General features: G+C 37.7%; 1 long non-coding RNA gene across 2 annotated transcripts in view; it reads right to left on the bottom strand.

Moving 5' to 3' along the window:
* LOC117979096 (uncharacterized) overlaps nucleotides 1–19,148 on the bottom strand; it is a 100,604-nt gene extending 81,456 nt beyond the window's left edge. Inside the window, exon 1 of one of the 2 annotated variants that reach the window (XR_004669740.3) lies at nucleotides 18,571–19,148. This is a non-coding gene — a long non-coding RNA (uncharacterized LOC117979096). The remainder of the gene's footprint in view (nucleotides 1–18,570) is intronic. The other variant, XR_008624411.2, reaches the window with a different exon arrangement.
* Between the last annotated feature and the right edge of the window lie 8,248 nt (nucleotides 19,149–27,396).

A 27,396-nucleotide genomic window follows, 5' to 3' on the forward strand; every position in this document is an offset into this window, starting at 1 on the left:
AAAATGTCTTAGTTTACTCTTTGCTTCATATATTTATTTTTGTTTTTAGTCAATACATTTTGTATCATATATCTAATACAGTGATCTTTGTATGCTTACCATTGGTTTATTTTAATTTTTGTCCTTAAATTTTTCTTGTACAAAAAAATTATTTCTATCACTGTAAAATACTGAAAAACAAAAAAAAGCAGAAATCCACCTTGACTTTCACTTAATTCTTCTTACCATAGCCACCTTCAAAAAATATATTTTTGTTAGCTCTTAAGGTATCATTGCAGATATGATCTACCTATTTAAAAATTTATGGGGGAGGAGCCAAGATGGCCGAATAGGAACAGCTCTGGTCTACAGCTCCCAGCATGAGCGACGCAGAAGACGGGTGATTTCTGCATTTCCATCTGAGGTACCGGGTTCATCTCACTAGGGAGTGCCAGACAGTGGGCGCAGGTCAGTGGGTGTGCGCACCGTGCGCAAGCCGAAGCAGGGCGAGGCATTGCCTCACTCGGGAAGCGCAAGGCATCAGGGAGTTCCCTTTCCTAGTCAAAGAAAGGGGTGATGGACGCACCTGGGAAATTGGGTCACCACCACCTGAATACTGCGCTATTCCGACGGGCTTAAAAAACGGTGCACCACGAGATTATATCCCGCACCTGGCTCAGAGGGTCCTACGCCCACGGAGTCTTGCTGATTGCTAGCACAGCAGTCTGAGATCAAACTGCAAGGCGGCAGCGAGGCTGGGGGAGGGGCGGCCACCATTGCCCAGGCTTGCTTAGGTAAACAAAGCAGCTTGGAAGCTCAAACTGGGTGGAGCCCACCACAGCTCAAGGAGGCCTACCTGCCTCTGTAGGCTCCACCTCTGGGGGCAGGGCACAGACAAACAAAAAGACAGCAGTAACCTCTGCAGACTTAAATGTCCCTGTCTGACAGCTTTGAAGAGAGCAGTGGTTCTCCTAGCACGCAGCTGGAGATCTGAGAACGGGCAGACTGCCTCCTCAAGTGGGTCCCAGACCCCTGACCCCCGAGCAGCCTAACTGGGAGGCACCCCCCAGCAGGGGCACACTGACACCTCACACGGCAGGGTATTCCCACAGACCTGCAGCTGAGGGTCCTATCTGTTAGAAGGAAAACTAGCAAACAGAAAGGACATCCACACCAAAAACCCATCTGTACATCACCATCATCAAAGACCAAAATTAGATAAAACCACAAAGATGGGAAAAAAACAGAACAGAAAAACTGGAAACTCTAAAAAGCAGAGCGCCTCTCCTCCTCCAAAGGAACGCAGTTCCTCACCAGCAACGGAACAAAGCTGGATGGAGAATGACTTTGACGAGCTGAGAGAAGAAGGCTTCAGACGATCAAATTACTCTGAGCTACGGGAGGACATTCAAACCAAAGGCAAAGAAGTTGAAAACTTTGAAAAAAATTTAGAAGAATGTATAACTAGAATAACCAATACAGAGAAGTGCTTAAAGGAGCTGATGGAGCTGAAAACCAAGGCTCGAGAACTACGTGAAGAATACAGAAGCCTCAGGAGCCGATGCGATCAACTGGAAGAAAGGGTATCAGCAATGGAAGATGAAATGAATGAAATGAAGCGAGAAGGGAAGTTTAGAGAAAAAAGAATAAAAAGAAATGAGCAAAGCCTCCAAGAAATATGGGACTACGTGAAAAGACCAAATCTACGTCTGACTGGTGTACCTGAAAGTGACGGGGAGAATGGAACCAAGTTGGAAGACACTCTTCGGGATATTATCCAGGAGAACTTCCCCAATCTAGCAAGGCACGCCAACGTTCAGATTCAGGAAATACAGAGAACACCACAAAGATACTCCTCGAGAAGAGCAACTCCAAGACACATAATTGTCAGATTCACCAAAGTTGAAATGAGGAAAAAATGTTAAGGGCAGCCAGAGAGAAAGGTCGGGTTACCCTCAAAGGGAAGCCCATCAGACTAACAGCGGATCTCTCGGCAGAAACCCTACAAGCCAGAAGAGAGTGGGGGCCAATATTCAGCATTCTTAAAGAAAAGAATTTTCAACCCAGAATTTCATATCCAGCCAAACTAAGCTTCATAAGCGAAGGAGAAATAAAATACTTTACAGACAAGCAAATGCTGAGAGATTTTATCACCACCAGGCCTGCCCTAAAAGAGCTCCTGAAGGAAGTGCTAAACATGGAAAGGAACAACTGGTACCAGCCACTGCAAAATCATGCCAAAATGTAAACACCATTGAGACTAGGAAGAAACTGCATCAATTAACGAGCAAAATCACCAGCTAACATCGTAATGACAGGATCAAATTCACACATGACAATATTAACTTTAAATGGAAATGGACTAAATGCTCCAATTAAAAGACACAGACTGGTAAATTGGATAAAGAGTCAAGACCCATCAGTGTGCTGTATTCAGGAAACCCATCTCACATGCAGAGACACACATAGGCTCAAAATAAAGGGATGGAGGAAGATCTACCAAGCAAATGGAAAACAAAAAAAGGCAGGGGTTGCAATCCTAGTCTCTGATAAAACAGACTTTAAACCAACAAAGATCAAAAGAGACAAAGAAGGCCATTACATAATGGTAAAGGGATCAATTCAACAAGAAGAGCTAACTATCCTAAATATATATGCACCCAATACAGGAGCACCCAGATTCATAAAGCAAGTCCTGAGTGACCTACAAAGAGACTTAGACTCCCACACATTAATAATGGGAGACTTTAACACCCCACTGTCAACATTAGACAGATCAACGAGACAGAAAGTCAACAAGGGTACCCAGGAATTGAACTCAGCTGTGCACCAAGCAGACCTAATAGACATCTACAGAACTCTCCACCCCAAATCAACAGAATATACATTTTTTTTGGCACCACACCACACCTATTCCAAAACTGACCACATACTTGGAAGTAAAGCTCTCCTCAGCAAATGTAAAAGAACAGAAATTATAACAAACTATCTCTCAGACCACAGTGCAATCAAACTAGAACTCAGGATTAAGAATCTCACTCAAAACCGCTCAACTACATGAAAACTGAACAACCTGCTCCTGAATGACTACTGAGTACATAACAAAATGAAGGCAGAAATAAAGATGTTCTTTGAAACCAACGAGAACAAAGACACAACATACCAGAATCTCTGGGACACATTCAAAGCAGTGTGTAGAGGGAAATTTATAGCACTAAATGCCCACAAGAGAAAGTAGGAAAGATCTAAAATTGACACCCTAACATCACAATTAAAAGAACTAGAAAAGCAAGAGCAAACACATTCAAAAGCTAGCAGAAGGCAAGAAATAACTAAAATCAGAGCAGAACTGAAGGAAATAGAGACACAAAAAACCCTTCAAAAAGTTAATGAATCCAGGAGCTGGTTTTTTGAAAGGATCAACAAAATTGATAGACCACTAGCAAGACTAATAAAGAAAAAAAGAGAGAAGAATCAAATAGACGCAATAAAAAATGATAAAGGGGATATCACCACCGATCCCACAGAAATACAAACTACCATCAGAGAATACTACAAACACCTCTATGCAAATAAACTAGAAAAGCTAGAAGAAATGGATAAATTCCTTGACACATACACTCTCCCAAGACTAAACCAGGAAGAAGTTGAATCTCTGAATAGACCAATAACAGGATCTGAAATTGGGGCAATAATCAATAGCTTACCAACCAAAAAGAGTCCAGGACAAGATGGATTCACAGCCGAATTCTACCAGAGGTACAAGCAGGAACTGGTACCATTCCTTCTGAAACTATTCCAATCAACAGAAAAAGAGGGAATCCTCCCTAACTCATTTTATGAGGCCAGCATCATTCTGATACCAAAGCCGCGCAGAGACACACAAAAAAAGAGAATTTTAGACCAATATCCTTGATGAACATTGATGCAAAAATCCTCAATAAAATACTGGCAAAACGAATCCAGCAGCACATCGAAAAGCTTATCCACCATGATCAAGTGGGCTTCATCCCTGGGATGCAAGGCTGGTTCAATATACGCAAATCAATAAATGTAATCCAGCATATAAACAGAACCAAAAACAAAAAACACATGATTATCTCAATAGACGCAGAAAAAGCCTTTGACAAAATTCAACAACCCTTCATGCTAAAAACTCTCAATAAATTACATATTGATGGGTGTATTTCAAAATAATAAGAGTTATCTATGACAAACCCACAGCCAATATCATACTGAATGGGCAAAAACTGGAAGCATTCCCTTTGAAAACTGGCACAAGACAGGGATGCCCTCTCTCACCACTCCTATTCAACATAGTGTTGGAAGTTCGGGCCAGGGCAATTAGGCAGGAGAAGGAAATAAAGGGTATTCAATTAGGAAAAGATGAAGTCAAATTGTCCCTGTTTGCAGATAACATGATTGTATATCTAGAAAACCCCATTGTCTCAGCCCAAAATCTCCTTAAGCTGATAAGCAACTTCAGCAAAGTCTCAGGATACAAAGTGAATGTACAAAAATCACAAGCATTCTTATACACCAAAAACAGACAAATAGAGAGCCAAACCATGAGTGAACTCCCATTCACAATTGCTTCAAAAAGAATAAAATACCTAGGAATCCAACTTACAAGGGATGTGAAGGACCGCTTCAAGGAGAACTACAAACCACTGCTCAATGAAATAAAAGAGGATACAAACAAATGGAAGAATATTCCATGCTCATGGGTAGGAAGAATCAATATCGTGAAAATGGCCATACTGCCCAAGGTAATTTATAGATTCAATGCCATCCCCATCAAGCTACCAATGCCTTTCTTCACAGAATTGGAAAAAACTTTAAAGTTCATATGGAACCAAAAAAGAGCCCGCATCGCCAAGTCAATCCTAAGCCAAAAGAACAAAGCTGGAGGCATCACACTACCTGACTTCAAATTATACTACAAGGCTACAGTAACCAAAACAGCATGGTACTGGTACCAAAACAGAGATATAAGATCAATGGAACAGAACAGAGCCCTCAGAAATAATGTCGCATATCTACAACTATCTGATCTTTGATAAACCTGAGAAAAACAAGCAATGGGGAAAGGATTCCCTATTTAATAAATGGTGCTGGGAAAACTGGCTAGCCATATGTAGAAAGCTGAAACTGGATCCCTTCCTTACACATTATACAAAAATCAGTTCAAGATGGATTAAAGACTTAAACGTTAGACCTAAAACCATAAAAACCCTACAAGAAAACCTAGGCATTACCATTCAGGACATAGGCATGGGCAAGGACTTCATGTCTAAAACACCAAAAGCAATGGCAACAAAAGACAAAATTGACAAATGGGATCTAATTAAACTAAAGAGCTTCTGCACAGCAAAAGAAACTACCATCAGAGTGAACAGGCAATCTACAAAATGGGAGAAAATTTTCACAACCTACTCATCTGAAAAAGGACTAATATCCAGAATCTACAATGAACTCAAACAAATTTACAAGAAAAAAACAACCCCATCAAAAAGTGGGTGAAGGACATGAACAGACACTTCTCAAAAGAAGACATTTATGCAGCCAAAAAACACATGAAAAAATGCTCATCATCACTGGTCATCAGAGAAATGCAAATCAAAACCACAATGAGATATCATCTCACACCAGTTAGAATGGCAATCATTAAAAAGTCAGGAAACAACAGGTGCTGGAGAGGATGTGGAGACATAGGAACACTTTTACACTGTTGTTGGGACTGTAAACTAGTTCAACCACTGTGGAAGTCAGTGTGGCGATTCCTCAGGGATCTAGAACTGGAAATACCATTTGACCCAGCCATCCCATTACTGGGTATATACCCAAAGGACTATAAATCATGCTGCTATAAAGACACATGCACACGTATGTTTATTGCGGCATTATTCACAATAGCAAAGACTTGGAACCAACCCAAATGTCCAACAATGATAGACTGGATTAAGAAAATGTGGCACATATACACCATGGAATACTATGCAGCCATAAAAAAGGATGAGTTCATGTCCTTTGTAGGGACATGGATGAAATTGGAAATCATCATTCTCAGTAAACTATCGCAAGAAGAAAAAACCAAACACCGCATATTCTCACTCATAGGTGGGAATTGAACAATGAGATCACATGGACACAGGAAGGGGAATATCACACTCTGGGGATTGTTGTGGGGTGAGGGGAGGGGGGAGGGATAGCATTGGGAGACATACCTAATGCTAGATGATGAGTTAGTGGGTGCAGTGCACCAGCATGGCACATGTATACATATGTAACTAAACTGCACAATGTGCACATGTACCCTAAAACTTACAGTATAATAATAAAAATAAATAAATAAATAAAAATAAAAATTTATATATACAATGCATATTTCCTTTTTTTACATTTTAAAATAATTTTAATCGTATATCTACTTTGCAACTTATATTTTACCAAACTCATGTCTTGGATATCTTTTGGCTGACTTATATTTTGAAAACCTATGGTCTATACACATACACACACACACACGAGTATTTTTGGTAGATTTTTTGGAGGCTATCTTTAATTAATTGCACGGGAAAAAAATCTAATGTTATTACTAGCTTATATACATAACAATTTTTTTTCAACATTTTATCCTGAATAATTAACTGATTCCCCACTGGTGTGTGCTGCTTTCTTTTCATACTTAGATTCGAATAAACTCTGTATTGTAGTTTAAGGCTAACTAACATATTCAGTTAACATGTGTTTTAATTGTTGAACCAATTAAACTATCTTTTAGTTGCAGTTTTGTAATTACATATCCATAAAAACTTCGGTAACTTTTTTTATCACTCATTGTTGCTTTCTGTTTTAAAATTATCCGTGTTTTCTTCCAACTACACTTTCAAACCACTTTTTAAAGCCTCCCTTGTCCCTGTCAGAACAAATGAAACAATCTAATTTAAATCTTGATTGAGATTATCTTAAATCTCTGTATTGACTTAGGAAGACATTCATTCTATAATGTTTGATATTCCCATCTGTAAACATGGTATATATCTCATCATGTTTTATATGCCTAGTAATTTTTTCTTTGTTTCATTTCCATAAGTTATCCACATTTCTTATCAAGTTGTTTCGTGTATTCTATGTGTTGTTGCATTATGAATAGCATATTTTTCATTCCAGTGTCCAATTTTTTATTGCTGGTATATTGGAAAGGTTTCGATTAACTTCATAATAATTTGAATCATATTTCAGGTAATTATCTTGTGTTTCCACAGAAACAAGTCATATATATTGATACTTGTCTTCTCATTACCAATAGCTGAAGATTTTATTTGTGTTTAAGTCTCTTTATCTTGATCAGTGTTTAAAACAACATGAGATAGTAATAGGGATATTAGGCAATTTTCTCATAAGCAACATTGAAGTTAAAATGCCTTCAGTATTTTCCAGTAACCATGATATTATCCTTAATAACTGAGAATTAACATCATGTAAGTTTAAAATAGATGTCATGTCGAAAATTGCATCTATCCATGCTCTTTTTAAAAATAATTTATTTCCTAATATCAATAATGAAATAATCCTACTTGGCTGTCATAAATTATTCTACTAATGTACTGTTTATAAATAATTTATTTAGAATTTTTGCAACTGCATTCATAAGTTTTATTGGTCTATAAGGTATATTAATTATAGTTTGCTTTTTCAGTGATTTTAGCTTCCTAATTTGTTAATCTTTCTATATTTTGCCAAGTAGTCAAATATTTTACATGATATTAGGGTTACTTTATAAAATAATAATCTAAAAGGAATCCTTAGTAAAACTGTCTGACCCTAATAAGTCTTTAATTATTTTTCATTCTTTCTAATAGATATTAGACATTTTTGTTTTCTAACATTTCCTGAATCACTTTTTTATCATTTAAGAAATTCCTGTAAAAGTAACATTTTCATTCAAGGTTCTTGTATTCATTAGCCTAGATTTTTACATAATAGTTTTTACTACTTTTTAATGATCACTGTATCTGTTGAAATATAGCTTTTCATTCTAATGCTATATATCCATGGGTTTGCTACATTGTTCTTAATGAAAACAGCAAGCTATGTGTCTATTTAATTCATTATACTCTTTATTATTCCACAGAATCATCTCTTCAACTTATTTTTCAAATGTCCTTTCCGCATATATCAAATCAACTAATTTTGGTATTTTTTCTTTCTCTGATGCTCTTAGGCTTGTGTTATTTCATAGAAGTGAAAATCTTAGATTAGTGACATTTATTTTTGTTAATGAATAATAAAAGCATTTAGGGCTGTACATTTGCCTCTGAGCATAGCTTTGGAAATATTGTACAAATTTTGATAAAAAGAATTTTTATGGTAGCTGCACAGTAACTGAATAGTTTCTCCCTCATTTATCCAAGAGTTATTCATAATAAATATTGCATTTTTTTCTGCATTTGTTTTGTTCTTTAAACTTTTATGTATACTTTACAGTAATAGGCCTCAGTGGCATTGAGGCCAGAGAGACTTTTATGTTCATTTTCATATTTTTGTAACATTGTAGTGTTTTATCCCTGGTCTAAAAAGTGATTGTTAAAGTGACTATTTCATCAGTCCTTAAAAAGATATACTCTGTGTTTATAGGGCATATATTTCTGTATAAAGACTTTAACTGTACTTTAATAACAATTGTGTTCTGTTTATAAAACTCCAATTTTTAAATATTTTATTCTTTCCTAGTATATGAATTTATTTCTTTTAATACTACTTATTCATTCAAAAGCTGAGTGTTTCTATCAACTTAGCCTTGTATTCATAATAGGCTTTGTTTTATTTATTTGAGAAAAAATATTTCATGCATAATGATTTTTCACCATGGGGTTATTATAATTTTTCAGTGAAAAACTTCTTTATTTATCCAGTGTAGTCTGAAGGTTAAAAAATATTGTTGAATTTGGTCTTATTTCTGTCACATTGTTTTTTGATTCTTTGTTTAAAATTTTGTGCATTTGTTCTGTTCCTTTTTTTCTCTTGCTACATATACTAAGTTGTTAATTTTATAAAAACATACTAATGATTTTGAAAGAAAAAAGTGTCTTAAGTAGAACTAATAGTGACAGTTTGATTTGCAAAAACTAATTCCCAATATTTCTAAGATTATAAAAGTTAGGAATAAAATATTGATCTGTTGTCTTCATTATTTCAGGTAAGTCACTTTTTTCTTTGCTATTTCATTTTGAAGTTTTAGATGTAGATCTCCATTCATAAGAGATGTGGTTATCATTTGAATTTCAAGAATAAGTTTAATATTTAAATTTTAATTTGTTACCAAAATTTAAATAATTATAAAGGTATCTTTATCTCTCTTTAGTTCTCAAGACTAGGCTTTTCATATCATGACTTTCTAAATTAAGTTAGTATTTCTCAATTTTTTTCTTTGCTGGCTGAGATTATTACTATTTTTTTAGTTGAAACCATGGGATTATATTACCTCTCTTTGGGCCTCTAGAAATAGCTATTTTATTGGGTACATATTTATTTTGTTGAAGCCTTTCTCCTTAAATTTATATTCACATTGCCCTAGGAATCTTTGTTTGTTTGTCTGTGTGGTATGTTTTGACATTTTACCATGGGCAGGAGAAATCTGAAACCACCTTGCTTTTTGTTCATTTGAAATCTATCCCTTTTTTTATAGCTGAATTTTTAAGGACTTTTTGTTGCAAACAGGAACATCCTTTTTTTTTTTTTTCACCCATAGACCCCATTGGTCTTTCTGTTCAAGTAATTTTTTATCCATTATATGCCTCATTATTTCTTTCTTTATTTTCTTCTCTGTGTATACCTATTTTTCATAGGTTGGATCTCATTTCTTCTATTTTATATGTAATGTCTGCTTTCTAGCTATTTTGATATTTTTGTTTTTCCTTTGAATGAACGGAGAGCCTTTTATTCTCCTCCTCTGCATGATTCAATTTCCTGAAGGGTCAATTCTAAAGATTAATACCTCTGATTTTTACTATTAACCTGTCTTCAGAGCAGAGTTTCTCAACCCCAGCATTATTGACATTGGGGCCAGATAATTATTTTTGTGAAGGGCCATCCTGTGCATTGTGTAAAATTTAGGCGCATCCCTAGCCTATACCTCCTGGAGGCCAGTAGTATCCTTGCAGTTGTGACTGTCAAAAATATCCCCAGACATTGTCCGACATTTGGGGGGAAGGAGAGGGAATTGTAAAATATCCTCAGTTGAGGACCATTTATTAAGACTTTGACAGTATTTTTATATCTTACCTTCTCTTTATATGAATCTTCATCTGAGACTTTGCTTTCTCTGACTCCCTGTTCTTGTTTCATTGATGCTTTAATTACATGCTTGTTTGGACATTTGCCTCTAAGCATAGCTTTGGAAATATTGTACAAATTTTGATAAAAAGAATTTTATGGTAGCTGCATAGTAACTGAAGAATTTCTCCGTCATTTATCCGAGAGTTATTCATAATAAATATTGCATTTTGTTTGTCTGTTGCCCACCAATATTTCTATAGTGGGCTTTTCTTAGGATTTCTCATCCATTCATATCCATTTCTTTCCATGGAAACGGGTAAGGAGACACGTTCAATCTGTAATCCATTTATACTATACAAAAGAGAGCAACCACAGCATTCAATACTTCCAGCTTTTCTAAGAACAGCTCTCGCTTTGCATTGCTGTTAAGGAGAAGAGGATAAGAACATGCCCAGGAGCACAGTGCCCCGCTTTTCAGATCACAGGCTACTTTCCCATCCCTTCGGTTTAATGGCAGAGCAGATCATCTCTACCTCCTCTCTTTCCCTTTCTTCTCTCCCTTCCTCTCCTTCTGCCTTTCCCTGTCTTTTTTCTTGTCTTTCATCTTTCCTCTCTCTCTATGCATGTGTGAGATGGTAGCACAAAACTTTATAGTAATATTTGATAGCTGATGAGTAAGCAGAGCTGTGGAATGCTTCGGCTAATTCTGCCACATGTACTGCCTCATTTAAACATCACAACTCTTTGACATGAGCTCTGTTATTTTGTCCATTTTACAGATAGAAGATGTATACTAAGAAAGATTAAGTTAAGGGATTTAGCTGATATTATAAATGGTGGAGCTAGTATTTAACTCAGGTTCCTCTGACCTCCAGATACCAGGCCACTGGCCACCATATTACTCCGCACAATGATTTCCTTAGCCCAGGAAATAGTCACCATCAGATGCAAGTCAGGTAAGGATGAGGAGTTGTAATAGTCACCATCAGATGCAAGTCAGGTAAGGATGAGGAGTTGTGGCTACTTAGCTTTCTACTTAAATGGCCTTCTCTGTCCTCCAGCAAGGGGCTAAACCACGCAATGAAGCAAAGGCTTTCACTAACTTTTTCCTCAATAAATGCATGTTTTTGTTCGGGCAGCAGCCCATACACAAAGCATGATTTTTTTTCAAGCCTAACATAGTCCTATTATTAGTGAATATCCTTCTAATATTTTGACCTGAGTTCTCATTTGCTCCTAAATTCTAGGGGTTTATAAGGTTTTCATAAATTATGTAATTTTGTTGGTACTTTTATGGGAACATGGAAGAGGTTCTATCAGTCACTGATAACATATATTTAAAATTTTAATAAAAATATTGTATTTAAATTTCTCGACAATTAATCTTTTTGAATACTAAGAAATATATTATTACTCCATGAAAACAGTACCTGTTTTTCATGTATGTATTGCATTAAATTAAATTTTTATTAAATTAAGCATGCCGTATTTTAATAAAATAATGAATGGTTTTTAAAAGGGGCCTAAAACCATGTACAAGTGCTTTTTGTGAATCCAGTTGAAGAATTCTGGTGTCTAAGGCTAACACATTGTCACAGGACAGCCCTTATATCCTACTTTGGCTCAAAAGTTATAAATATACATGGGAAACTGAATAAAGATTTTCAACTTCTCATCCTCTGACTGAGTGACATTTTTATTTAAAAATGTCTCTTTTCTTATTTTTAACAAGATATTCAACTTGTAAAAATAATTCTTCAACTTTGTATCCATGCAATAGACTTACATTTTTCCAGAGAACAAAATCTTTCACAGAATTGCATAAAGAAAGCTCCCTGAGCTCTAGTGGGATGAAGGATCAGTAAGATCCCAATCCTGGAATACTAGCTTTTTATTCTCTGGTATGGGGTTAACGCTAGGGCATATCTCTGCACCTGAGCTACTAATAGGAAACCACATCAGAAAGTCCATAGGGTACTAGTCTGTCTATGCCCAGAAATTGTGTTAAATCCCATTTAGTCTCCTGAGTAGCCAGTGCCCACTCCCTCTTCTTCATGGCTAATGAAACCTTGTTTTTTTTCTGGGATAGCAACATGCCCAGCCCAGCCTATGGATTATAATTAATCTGAATCAGTCTTCAATGGCCATATCGTATATTTTTGTCTGAGATCTATGGAGAAGTCACTGGAATGACTAATTTCTCATTTCTGAGAAAAATGTTTCTTCCTTGATTCTGAGAGGACAGGATAGACTTTAGAGATATAATGCCTTACCCTTACTCCCTTTCCTACCTTCTCACAGTCAGGCACTGGTGCAGCTGTCTCCTGTATATGAGACAAATACACGATGGTGCAAACCATCCACTGAGGATGACAGAGGAGAAAATAGTAGGAGCCTTGGTTTCTACCCCCAGCACCCAAGCAAATACTAAAACCTCACAACTCAAACCTCTAAGTATGTGAGAATAACAAATACCTGTGTTCAAGCCCTATCACTCAGATTTGTAATACTTGCAGCAAAACAAGTTCTTTAATTGGTATGGTTCCAAAGATTTCTTCTCTATCTCTGTCTTACTTTTGAACTTTAGAAATGACTTCTACATACAATAATGGATTATTAATAAAGAAAGAAATTTGAAGAGAGTTGTGGCCATTTTGTAGGATAAAATATCAATGGAAACTTCAGCTGTTCTATGAGGAAAGCTTCCCCTCCCCTCCTCTCACAGTCAACGATCTCAAGAATAGACACTTAATTCTCATCATTCATGGTAGCTATTTTCTATGCAGTGCCCCATGAAAAAATGAACTAGTGAATACTGAAACAGTGCTTCTGGGAGTTTTAAAAATATTTTTATATTATACATTTATAGTTTTATAGATTTAATATATTTATATAATATCCTCCCAGATTTAACTCCAAACGTAATACATCCTGGGAGATTCTATTTTCTGTATCTTACAAAAGAGAAACAAAGTTCAGGATGTTGAAGTGACTTTCCTGAAGCTGTACCACTAACAGGTGCCAGAATTGGATTCAAATCCCCTTTAACTGGCTCTGAGCTGGAGCTTCTTGCACTGCATTGCACTGCCCCCAACCTTCCCCCTCCCCAGGTCATCTCTCCGTCAAGGCTGAAACAAGAAGGCAGAGTGTTGTCTTGATTCACCTCAGCTGGGAACATAGTGGGTGAGTGAAAATTAAATTTTTCACTGCTTTGAGCATGTCTGTGAATGACTGCAATCTGCAAGTATTGATTCTGGAGTTATAAATAAATGTTAATTGAGTAGGCAAATTGCAAATAGAGAATTCCCAAATAATGAGAATCCACTGTAATTGTATTTTTGTTCTTTTCTCAGTGAAATGCATCTGGTGGTACCCATCTTGAATATCCCTTCCTACAGCTTTGCTATCAAAGGGTAAGCTGACTTCCAACCTCTGCTTCTCTGCATGGATGATTTCTTGCATTTTCTTTCAACCTATGTGCCTCGATGCATGCACACAAATGCTCATACACATACACACAGAAGTAGCCATATAATACCCATACTATATTATGTTCTCCAACGCATAACTGTGCCATTTAATTCCTCATTGACTCAGTACACAAAGCAGTGAGTGTATGGAAGAGTCAATATCATCTCTACTCAAATGTAGTAAAAATGAAGCCTTCTGGTGCTTGCCCAGAGCTGAGGGGTTCTGCAAATAGGGAGTCACTGTAAATTGGCCAAGGTTATTTTGGGGGATGACAAAAATGTTCTGAGTTAGATTGTAATGATGGTTGCACCACTCTGTAAATGTACTAAAAATTATTGAATGGTGCACATTAAATGGGTGGATTTTATGCTATGTAAATTATACCTCAATAAATGTGTTAATAAAAAAAAAACCATGATGCATCCGCTACGCATGCACAGGCCTGCAGAACAATGGGAGGACATATCTTCACTGGTCAGGAATTTACACTCGCTGAGGGTTTTCCATGTACAGTTGCCACATTCTTGTGCAGCTTTATTATTCACCTGTCACAAGAAAGCTGCAAAACTCTATGTGCTGGCATGAGTTGGAAATGTCTATTAACTTGTCAGCAAATGGAAAGGGTGAAGGATTTTCATCTCTGCAGATGAATTGGAACAGGTGCAGCATGTCTCCAAGATCGCTAATTAAAACTACTCAGGACTTATATTTATTTTACATGAAAAAGAGTTTTACATGTGTTTGAAAACTGTATGGAAATACAGCTTTTAAAAGTTTGACTATCCAGTCAAGATTTATTTCTGCTTTATATCAGTTCATGAATGAAACCCTTGCTAGGGCATGTTTCACATTCACTTTCATACACTGGCTTATTTTATATTTCACATACCCATATAGCAAATGTAAGCTATATTTATTACCAAGAGGATTTGAGTTAGTTTGGGCATGTGCATATACTTTCAATTTGTGCCACTTCCATTTGACTCCATGGAATGATACTGATATTGTTTTTTATATAATCTTTGGAGAATTTGAGGTTCTTGCCCTCCCAAATTTTGTGCATTTGTTTGTAGTTCAGGGAAAGGGAAATAAGGTGCATGGAAAGAAAAGGAACAATTAGATGGGTCTATGCTACACATTCTTGAAAAGTGTCTGAATCTAAGCATAAGAAAACCTGTATTTAAAGAACTTATGAAATTTTAAACAAGCCAGTAAGCCTATCCGTTCCTTAGATACTTAGTCTGTTAAGGCCTAGCTCAAATGTCACTTCTTTCACAAAGCTTCTAGAGATCTCTTTAGCTGAAATCAACATTTCCTTCTTCTATCCTCCCATAAAACTCTGCACCCCTAATACATTTTATAGCACATTGGAGGAGGCATGCAGGGGTTGGCAAGTTGAGAGACAGTGTAGTATTATGCTGAAGATTTGGATCCTGAAGTCAAAGAGTATCTGGGATGAAATCCCAGTCTTACCACTTACTAGCTGTATAACCTTGGACAAGACTCTAAATTTCTCGTCTACAAAATTAGAATAATAATGGTGTTTGCCTCACTTAGTTCTGTGATGAAGGTTAAGTGGAAGAAGCCAAGTAAAAGACTTCAAATACTGACTAGGACAGGTTAATTGCTCCAGAAAGGATGGTTGTTGGTATTATTTACCAGGAAGGCAGTGCAACATAGTAAAAGGAATTTGAAAAAGAAAAACTGGGTTGAGTTCTAATTCTACCAGTTGCTGGCCCTGTGATCTGGGAAAATCAGTTAATGATTTGACCATTAAGTCTTTCATCTATAATGTTGCCTAGGTCAAACAGAGGTGCTAAGAGCCAAATGCTATTGAGGGTATGAACACGTTTTATAAGGGAAAAGGCATTGTGTAAGTCTTAGATATTATTTGGGGAAAACTGCATATATCAAGAAAATATATAATTTGTAGACCATTAGACCCATACTTAAGTTCTGGAATTATCATTTGCTAACTTTGTGGCCTTAATAAATTACTTGTCTCTGTGTGTCAGTTTTGTCACATTAATGAAAAGATAAAACTGCTATTGTAAACCTAAAATAAAACAATATCTAAGCACAGAATTCACCATCAAGTACATAGCAGGTCTCAAACTGCTGGGCTCAAGCGATCTGCCGACCTCAGCCTCCCAAAGTGCTCGGACAACCTGGGCAATACCATTCTGGATGTAGCAATGAGCAAAGATTTCACAGTGAAAACGCCAAAGCAATCACGATAGAAACAAAATTTGACAAATGGGATCTAATGAAACTAAAGAGCTTCTGCACAGCAAAAGAAACTATCAACAGAGTAAACAGACAACCCACAGAATGGGAGATTTTTGCAAACTATGCATCTATAACCAGCTACCTATAACGAACTTAAATTTACAAAAAAAAATTAAAAAGTGTACAAAGGACACGAACAGACACTTTGCAAAAGAAGACATACCTGCGGCAAACAAGCATATAAAGAAAGCTCAACATCACTGATCAGTAGAGGGATGCAAATCAAAACCGCAATGAGATACCATCTCACACCAGTCAGAATAGCTATTATTAAAACGTCAAAAAATAACAGATGTTGGTGAGATTGCAGAGAAAAAGGAATGCTTAAACACTGTTGGAGGGAGTGTAAATTAGTTCAACTATTGTAGAGAACAGAGTGGTGGTCCACAGTGTGGGATTCATCCCAGACATCCCATTTCTGGGTATATACCCAAAGCAATATAAGTCATCCTATCATAAATACACATGCATGTGTATGTTCATTGCAGCGCTATTCACAACCACAAAGACATGGAATCAACCCAAATACTCATCAATGGTAGAGTGGATAAAGGAAATGTACACATACACCATGGAATACTATGCGGCAATAATAATAATACCAAAAAAAACTGAGAGTATGTCCTTTTCGGGAACGTGGATGAAGCTGGAAGCCATTACCCTTAGCAAACTAACACAGGAACAGAAAACCAAATACTGCATGTTCTCACCTGTAAGTGGGAGCCAAAAGGTGAGAACACATGATCACATGGAGGGAAACAACAGACACTGGGGCCTGCCTCAGGGTAGAAAGTGAGAGGAGGGAGTAGATCAGGAAAAATAACTAATGAGTACTAGGCTTAGCAGCTGGGTCACAAAATAATCTGTATAACAAACCCCTGTGATACGAGTTTACCTATGTAACAAAACTGCACATTAACCCTGAACTTAAAGTTAAAATAGAAAGAAAAAATAAAAGGTAAAATGTTTAACCAAAAAAAGTACATGGCAGAAATCAAATCATGTTTTCTCACTCCTTATCACAGTTTATTTTGTTATATATGCATATGTCTGTCACTGATTTCCTGGAGTCAAAAGTAGACAGTGCTCTGCTTTGCACATTCCAAAACCCCGGGAATGAATTCACACAATACAGAAAGATTTCAGCCCCGGTTGTGAGTTGCTAGATAAGTACGGGGGCTGCAGCTCAACTTCCAGGCTTTAGACAGAAAACCGATAGGTTCTGGGATAGGTTTCCTTTGTCATATCTGAGGTTTTATTCAGGACTGAAATGAATTGCCAAATACAAAAGTACTCTGACAATTTCCAAGCCCTTTAATATAAAGATATGTGATTGCACAATGGCTGTCGCTATGTCAGGACAGAGAGCCCTCCGCCTGTTATCAGGCTTGCCCTGCACTTTTCTTTAGACTGGCCACCAGTTGGAGTGACACGTGGCATCATAAACAGAATTCCCTGGCACCGTGTGGGTTGTGGCAGGAACCAGCAGTCAGCCTCCTCTGATGGTACCCTATCTTGAAGAAAAAAGGGCATATGCATCCCAGCTAGCTTGCTCCAATGTAACCACTAGCCCACAAGCTTCTAGGGAGTTGGGAGCTTATGGTTATCAGCACTACTCTTTCCTTTCACTCCTCAGCCCCAATGGTTGAGAATTCATGAGGGTAGAGGACAAGCCTTGCCTGAAATGGTTTCTATCTGGCTAGATAGATTCTTTCCTGGTGCCTGTCTGCTCTTAGCAGGCTTAGGAAGCAGGGCACAATGTGGAAAGAAAGATCACAAGACTTGAAACTTGATTTTGGATGGAGTAATAAGAAAAATATGTGAATCATATCAATCAAAAAAACAGTTTCTCTAAATAATTGTCATGACAACAGGCAGCAGCTGTGAGGTCTCAACTGACAGCGGCACAGTTCTGGACCCAACACCAAGTAACCACTGGTGGCCTCCAAAACGTAGCTCAGCAAAACCAAAGATCAGTTCTGCCTGCCTTTCTGACATCTGTCACGGGTTAACTTGTTCTTGTAAAACCTTTTCCATGCCAGATCAGCCAGTTACCCGCAGTCACAGCTCCCAACAGTCAGCAAAAATAGAAAGCAAATGGAAGAATCATTAACATGGCAGAAACTATCTAATGCCAGTGGCTTCTTATGACAGTACCTTGATCCCAGCCAAGTGGACCACTGGCTGATATTAGCAGAACTAAACAATGAAATGTGAGGATCAAATGGACAGAAGCTGAGGAAAGGGAAGTGAAAGTGAGCCCGGGAGGGAGGGAGAGGGGCTCCTCCCGCACAGCAAGTTCTCCAGGGAGAACAGGGCCTTGACTCTCGACCCACTGTTTGTCAAGTCAAAAAGTAAGAAAAGAAAAAAAAAAAAGAAAGAAGGAAAATAAGAAAAACTGCTATACTTAGTAACATGCAAGAATCATGCAGTCAATTCAAACTCAACTAGTAAACCCACATCTTTCCGGAGAAAGAGACTTGGGCCATTTTCAAAGTCTTGCTTACGTGTGGCCACAGGAAGCAATATTATAAATATCCCCTTATGTACCTTTTTTTGAGCAGCTGGCCAGGCCCAGGGAGTATCAAGCATTAAACATTAATTTCTCCACCTTCTGGCTCTTTCCTACTCTGTGTCTTCTCCTTTCTTTCACTCTCAAGGCAGAAAGAAACTGGAGTCTGAGTTCCACTGTGAAAAGACAAGAGTTTCTGCAGCTTGCAGCTTATTCCATCCAGGCAAGCAGCATCGACTTCAGGTGCTTGGGGAAGCCATCTGTAGCTCTTGAGGCGATGAAACAGCACTGAGATTGCGGTGCTTTCTGGACGCTCTGCTTCCAGCTGGAAAGACCACTGAGGAAGCCGCTCTTAAAGCACTTTCTGCAAAATTGCCTCCATCCATTCCATCTGGTGTTCTCCAGTGATGGAGAGCTGCCTGGATTGTCCCAGAAACTGAGGCAAGGGCTGCCAGGGTTCCCTCCAGAGAGGCACAGAAATGAGGAAGAAGTGGGGACTTGTGTTTTCCAGGTGAATCACAGAATGCTGGCCTCATACCTGTCACGCACAGGCGGCCTGAGCCTGGGGTGGGAGCTCAGTGTACCAGGGGAAGAGAAGCTGAAACACAGAGCTTCTGAAATACACAAACCATAGACTAAATTCTGCTTGATGAAATAAAACACACACATGCACACAGAAACTTTTAGCTAAAAACCTGAATGTATCAGGGCCGAGATGAAATAGAAATATCAAAGGTGTATGAAAAAGGAAGAAAGTATAATACTTTGGAGAATGTGAAAAACAAATGCGGAGAGCTGAGGAGAGAGAAAGGAAAGTGAGCCAGGGAGGGAGAGGTGCTCCTCCTGCACAGCAAGTTATCCAGGGAACAGGGCCTTCATCTCTCTGCCCACTGTTTATCAAGACACGTGGGGAATGAAGGCACAGTGTGCTCTTTATGCGTTTTTTCATCATTTTTCCAGTGTGTGCCGACTGAACCAAAGCTGCTGTGTGGCACGCTGACAATGCCCTTTACCCTCCTTTTATCTGGCCTGTTCTCTAGACTTGTCATTATTTTTCAGGCCCCACATGTTGGATTCCTTTCATCTTTTCTCAGACATGATTACCTTCAGACCTGTTAAGTGAAAAGCTATGACATGGCACATAACATCTGAGCCATTTCAAATGGACCTCCTTGAAAGATTCATTTTAATACTAGAAAGGGACCTTCTTAACTAATCTTTGTTGTATATTATTATCACAAGATGAATAGGGAGGTACCTCGTACCTCTAGGGATACCTACCTGTGAGGCCCCAGGGAAAAGAAGAAGAGGGAAAGGGGTTCAGTGAATGTGAAATTACCATATACTCTGGTTTATGCATTTTTAGAGAGTAAAATAATCTATGTTTCTAGTCAATTATTTATATATAATCTAGTTTTAATAATTTGAGGTTTCTTACCAAAAAAAAGACCTTATTCAGTAATAGGCACAGCTAATTAGACTAACATTGGTGGAGAAGGGGATATATATATATATATCTCCTTCATTCTGTTTCACTGAAGTATGAAATATTCTAGTATGGACAACATTGCCCTGACCTCAATAATTTTTTTTCTGAAATATGCATCTCTAGTTTGACTCAAAATGTTCATATTCTAAAGAATCAGAGTGTTTCTTCTTTCTTGAAGTGGTTCTTCAAGGTAAGTCCTCTTCCTTCTCATAACTGAAGTGTAGGATTGGGTGATGCTCCATCTTGTCACTACAAGTCAGTACGAGGCTTTTAGCAAAGCTCTGAAAACCTAATCCTGGAATGTGGAACCCCTCAGCAAAGATGCAGCAACAGCCATTCAAGCCAAAATGTAATAATGACTATCATTTGTTGATGTTTAGTAAGGGCCAAGAATATGTAATCTCACGAACAATCTCTAAGAGACCAGTATCATTTTACTTGTTTTAGAGACGAGTAAATGAGTTAAGGAGAGGAGAAGCAATTTTATCACGTATCATGCATGTACAAATTGGCTGACAGTACACTTTGGTCACAGGCTCGTCACCAAATCTGTTCTTAGAACCCTTGCACTACCCAGATTTCAGGCTTTCAGGGATATTCTTGAGTTAGCCATAGATCTGTCCAGCAGTTATTATGCTAAACTTGGGTTGCTCCGTGAATCACTATTGAAAGTCATGGTCCGTTCTATCACCTTCAGGATTTCACACAAGGTAGAATCTATTTTGGAAAGAACTTTAAAGCAAGGTCAAGGGCATTAACAAATTTGAGACCATATTCTAAGAATGTCTACACTGATCATCAAGGAAAACAGGGCCCTACTCATGGAGTTCATTTATCAACTTGAGCCTATCTATAAGTAGATTGTAGTTTTCTTCTGAAGAAGCATGAACCCTGGAGTCAGAATGTCTGTGTCCAAACCCGGCTCTGCCACTTATCAACTGTGTGACCTTATCCAAGTTACTTAATAATAGCTCCATGCCTGAGTTTCCTTTTCTATGAAAAGACAATGACAATAGTGCCCATCTTGGATATTTCTGGTGAGGACTGAATGTGCTCTTGTAGAAAGGTGTTTAGGAAGTATGCAACCCAGAGTAAGCACTTAATAAGCTGAAGTTATCACTGTTTTTAGTTGAAATTAATCCATTTGTCACCTTCTTTGGACATCACATTCATCACGTTCTTTTTCTTGTAAACATGTATTTTAGGGAAGGCTAGTGTGTCCAGTGATACTTGAGGTGACTTCAAAGAGGACCCCTTCCAGGGGTCATAAAATGCAAACTTTTACCACCCTACAAAGAAAAACTCCACCTTTGTTCTTCTCCTTCAAGCATTGTTGCGCCTTCTGGCTCATAACTCAAGAGCATCTGAATGAGGGAAACTTTCTCTCTGGCTCAATCTCTCTTTTTCTTTCACTCTCTCAAACAAACACACATAATTTCTTAAGAGATTTTTTTCCACATCACAGTCTTTTTTATGTATCCCAATTTTAAATTTAAAAGACTACCTATGCTGAGAATTGTTCAGTGATGTTGATTTATGAGACTTATGCAAAAAAGGACAGTCTTACCGATGCACATATCTATTTGGCAAGGCAGCAGTGATTTATAAAATGACAAGCTGGTGACACTCATATAAAGGCAGCTTTCACGTAGCAAGTGTAAAGGCAAAAAGAAAATCTGCTACCAGTTGAATGACAAACTCCTTTGCTATTTTAAGAAGAGTATAAATGCCACCCTAGCTTCCATTTCATGTCCACCTAGTGGAGGGTGTGCCATCTTAGAAGGGGTGCGCAAGGTGACCTTTTTTTCCTGTTCTGGATCTCTGAAGCTCAAAGTTGGTCTGTCTTTCTCTAGTCACTGTTTATTGGTGTGTCATCCATGAACTTTTCTAAGCTTCATTAAAGCTCGATACATTTTGTACATTTTTCCATCCAGATGACCTGCTGGAAAAATATGGCATATGATATCAAGCCTCTTTTACTTATCCTAGCAGAATGTATTTGACATTTGAACATGTGTTATAGGAAAACTAAACTGGAGAAATTAGACTATGCTTATTAGATTTTTAAGACTACTATCCAGTCCCTTAGGCTCAATCATTATTGGTTTGGTTTGATATTGAAACTCTTAATTTCTTCCCTCAATTCAGCTATCATTCCACAGTAGTCTTTCTTTCTTGAGACTTAGTGTAGCACACCACAGACAAGAGTCCCACTAGGCCTCTAGGCCCTCCCCTGATAATGCCCGAACCATCAGAAAAGATGGCTACAGCAGAAAATTGATCAAACACTGTCTGTAGTGAATTATCATGGCCTTTCCCTGACTACAGAAAAATATACACATATTGAATGGAAATGCACTGCACAATTGTTTCCATTTGTCACATCAGCTAAAAGTGCATTCTTGCATTCTTCCTACCTGTATTTGTCAGGATAGGCTTGGTTATAGCCACAATACCAGTGGCTTACATTAGCACAGGTTATTTTTTGCTCACGCTGCATGCTTGTAATGGGTTAGTTGGGGTTTTGTTCCATGTCATCTTCACTTCTAGGAGCATGTTAATGGACCAATCTCTGTCTTGACTCTTGCTAGTCTTATGTCAGAAGAAAAAGGGATCATGGCAAACTAGGAAAATACCTACTCAGAAGAGACACACATCACTCTTCTCACATATTTTTAGCCAAAGCAAGACACATGGAAAATATAATTTTCCTCTAAGGAGGGGCACCAATAGGAGGAAAAATAACATCTTTTCTATGACAGAGGACTTTTGAAAAATAATCCCGCATACTATATTGAAAACTCAAAGAAGCAGAAGACGGTCACTGTAAAATCATAAAACTGTCCCACAGGGTAAGATGTGTCTGTGTGAGGGGTTGATTGGGAAAAAACTATTTTGCAATGAACAGAAACATTGGAAATTTCTAGAAAGAAGGAACAAAGCAGTAGTACCTATTTACCACATCTTCATTAGGTCTCCAGGTCATGAATTTTGGCAGAACATGAAAGAGATAAGGACGAGGTCATATCGTTAGATCCTCTGAGAATCTTCCTAGAATAGTTTTATGAAGGTGACAGATAACAGTAAAATCAGAGAAACTGGGGTCTGATTGAAATCAACTCTTCCCCACCCTGAGGATCAGCAAATAACAGGACAATGTCCCTCTTGAGAAGGAAACTGTCCTACCTGGTGAGTGGAAGATATGTCTGTGGCGGGACTAATAGGAAAGTATGTATTGCAGTCATCAGAAGCACTGGACATTTCTACATAGAATGCAAATTTTCTTTTTTCTCAAAAAAGAAAGTAGCAACTGAGAGTAAGTGAACATAAATTATAGAAGGAGAAGAACAAAGAGCACTAAAAAATGAGAAAATGAAGAAAGCTGAGGAGCTGAAGGTGAGGAAAGAAAATGGGATTCCAATCAGGATAAGACAGGCAGGCAGACAAAAGCCTGGAGAAGAACTGGCAGATCGTAAGGAACCAAGAGTGACAATATATTTTTACTGATAAAGCTTAGCAGTGTTAAAAAGGGTTTATGAGAAGTGGTGAGATAAGTAACATTAATTTCTCAAATCAACAAACATTTTGAAATTTGTCTATGGCAGGCACTGTGCCAGGTTGTGGAAATCGAAATTTGAATGATACACAGGCCTTGATCTCCAGTGGCTTATATTCTGGTAGGAGTGATAGTTAATATACAGGACATTCCACAATATGGGATTAAGCACAAAGAGAACTAAATTCAGGGTGCTAATAGGAGGAGCATGACACCTAAGACAAACAGAGGGAGAGAAGTCCTGGAGGAGGATCAAGGAAGGTTTTCTGAAATGATAATTCTTGAGTTTCATGTTAAAGGATAACTGAGACCTAAGTATCTAAGGGAAAGTTGGGAACATTGCACCTGACAGGGCAAAGAGCAGATGCTAGTGTATAGAAACAACAGAGCCATAAAATAAAAGGTCATAATTAGGGTGCTCATCCCAGACTTGTGTGGCCAAAGATGAGGGAAATGGGAAAGGAGATGCAGTGACAGGAAGGAATTCGAGTGTGAATCATAGACCAGGCTCCTGGTGTCAACTGCACCACTGTTCCACCAGATATTGAGCCAAGACTTAACTTCTCTGGGCCTCTGTTTTCTTTCTATTAAAAATGCTGGTGTTGAATTAATGATGTCTAAGACTTATTTCACACCGGAAATTATAAGTGGTATAAATAAAGAGTTATTAGTGAAGAGCTAGAGCTCTGGCAGCACTTTTAAAATTAGCTGTTACAGCAAAGGGATTAAGAAGAGAGATGCTATGTCCTGAAGAAGAAAGATGCTCAAAGATATCTCAGGTCATGTTTTACCAACTTCCCAGACTCAGCATCCCTTTTAGTCCCTTCCTGAAGGGACTACGATTGGGAGCTCATTACCACTTAAGAAAGCCGTTTTCAATGACAGGTCATTTTAATGTTTGGAAAATGCTCCCCTGGACTATGGTTAAAGCTCATGGATGATGAGTCAAAGTCACTGCAGCATCCTGAAACTGCTCCACAGGGGAGTGAGGGATTTGACTGCATGAGAGACTATTGGAGAAAACAGAAGCAAAGGACATTTCCATGCCAGAAGAAGAAAGATGAAGTTGAGAGTGAATGACCATGAATCACAGAGCGAGGAGAGGAGAACACATTAAAAAATTGAAAGAGAAGCTAAGTTGAGAATTTGAGGTTGAGGAAAGAAGAGGGAATGCCATCGGGGTAAGGGTAGCAGACAGAATGCAACCTAGAGAAGAACTGGCAGTTGGTAAGGGACCAAGGTGAAGGAGAATGTATTTTTCACCCATAAAGTTCAGTAGTGCTTTTAGAATTGCAAATATGCATTTAAATTTAATAATACAATTATGGTATATTAAATGTCAAATGGCTGTTACAGAAAAGCACTTAAAATTAATACATATGCATGAGATAAATCCTGTCTGGTTGTCAAGGTCTGAATTCAAAGTTATATAAGCCAGGCTTTGCACTGAATTTTGTTACATCTTAAAGTTGCAAAGATCTTTGAATTTCATTGGTATTTAGCAAAGAAGCATGAGCAAAGCTTAGTTAGAACTGAGAGAAAGGTGAGATTTTCGGGCAGTCAGCAGCAAAACCCAAATGCTATTCAAATCCAAAGTAAAACTGAAAGCAATAGTCGTCTTCATTGCTGCTGTCATCATTGTCATCATTGCCATCATCATCATCATCATCACTATGGATGAAATGGCTGTTCAGTTACTTGAGTGTAGCTCTGTATTAACGAGGAGTCCTTGTTTCTTTCTGTCATTTCTACTTTACTTTCTCCTACCTTTTAGTGGGAAAAATATTGTTAAATTTATCTTTTTAATTATTTTAACCATATATATGCAGTTTTAATCATAAAGATATGCAATAAACATAAACATATACACAAGAAAGAGCAAAAGTTTCCTGTCACCACTAATATCCTTCCACCAATTACATTCTCAAAGGTAACCACGTGCTGTTCCAAACTTTTTCCTTCAAGGCAGTATTTTCTGAAATTTATTAGGCTACTTCTAGAGGGACAATCATTTTGGTAAGTGGCAAACAATGGACATACACAACAAGTATGCTTCACGTAAGTGTGTTATGTGCAGGAATTAGCTCTGAGAGACGGCTGCCATTTCTCTATGCTTGGAGACAAATATCTTGAGTCTCTGCACCCTAAATGTTGAGGTCAAACTTGTGGTTAAACTTGGTAGGTTGAACAAATGCATTTACCTTACCTCTGTCCTGAAATGCCAATACAGTGACAGTAAATGGATGTTCAACAACCCACAAAGATAATGACAAAGAAGCAGCAACACGGTTTTATAAATTGGAAAGCAGATACATAGGAATAACTGACACCCAGATGGGAGATACCTCAAATGTGAACAAGAGGCAGGCTGATTTATATGAAAGAACCCCAGAAAAACTAATAGTTAAGGTGCCAAATCGTTATAAAAGTCATGAAGCATTAATGACATTAAGTAGCCAAACTGTTTGAAAGTGGTGAGGGGTTTATTTTTGTCGTAGCAGGTTGAGCTAAAATAGTAATACAAGACTTAGAATTTCCCCTAAATTTGACCTGCCATATCACTCTGGTGTGGTTTGTAGTATCCAAACTTCACCCTTATACTGTGAGGTTCAATCAACATCTTAGTGATTTACACATAAATAAGAATGGAAAGCAAAATCATGAAGTATTTGAAAAAACTTTTGGCCGAGTGGCGGCTCATGCCTCTAATCCCAACAATTTGGGAGGCCGAGGCGAGTGGATCACTTGAGGTCAGGAGTTCCAGACCAGCCTGGCCAACATTGTGAAACCCCATCTCTACTAAAATACAAAAATTAGCCGGGTTTGGTATTGCGCACCTGTAATCCCAGCTACTAGGGAGGCTGAGGCAGGCGAATCGCTTGAACCTGGGAGGTGGAGGTTGCAGTGAGCTGAGATCACGCCACTGACTGACTGCACTCCAGCCTGGGTGACAGAGTGAGAAACCATCTCAAAAAAAAAAAAAAAAAAAAAAAAAAAAAATATATATATATATATATATATATATATATATATATATATGGAAGGAATTATCTAGGGACTTCCTATCATCTGGCCTAATATTTTCCTGTAGTAAGGTATCCAAAACGCAAGAAATGTAGCTCCTCATATCTTTTTTTTTTTTAACACTTCATGATAATCGGAGTAATTGCAGAGTCATATCCATTGATCCTCATTTACAGTTTGAGAGTATGTAATATATAAGTAATCATCAGTTACTGATAAATTCCTCTTTTCCACCATCAATCTGTACTTGGACAAAACAGCAATCCTGGGGAAGCACAGCCACTTGTAGACCCAAAACTGTGGACTGTAGAGGGAGCAGACAATATTAGTGAATCTTCTTGGCTGGAGATAAAAATAGTTTCTGGTTGGTTTTATCACCATTATAACTATCACTTTGATATTCATTTATCTGCCCCATGTATCTTATTTCTCAATTATTTCTAAATTTCTAGAAAATGAAAAAAAGATCTATATTGTCTTTCTAAATCCCCAAAATTTCTAAAGTAAAAGACAAAAAAAAAAGGAACTCAGAGAAAATTGAAAATATTAAGAGATCAAAAAAATACAATATAAAATGACGACAGCAACCAGCAAACAACTATGTATAATAACCTGGGGGAGTAAGAGGAAAAGATGGCATGCATATGAGGAGGTTTAGCATTCATGAAAAGTTAAATATTGTTGGAAATAAAAAATATATAAACAGAAATTTAAACAATAGTAATTTTAAAGGATAATGCTAAAAATATAATAAAAAGACAAAGTGTCAAGTAATTAAGAAGATAGACAAAAAGT

Source organism: Pan paniscus, chromosome 12 (assembly GCF_029289425.2).
Source record: "Pan paniscus chromosome 12, NHGRI_mPanPan1-v2.0_pri, whole genome shotgun sequence".
Lineage (NCBI taxonomy): Eukaryota > Metazoa > Chordata > Mammalia > Primates > Hominidae > Pan > Pan paniscus.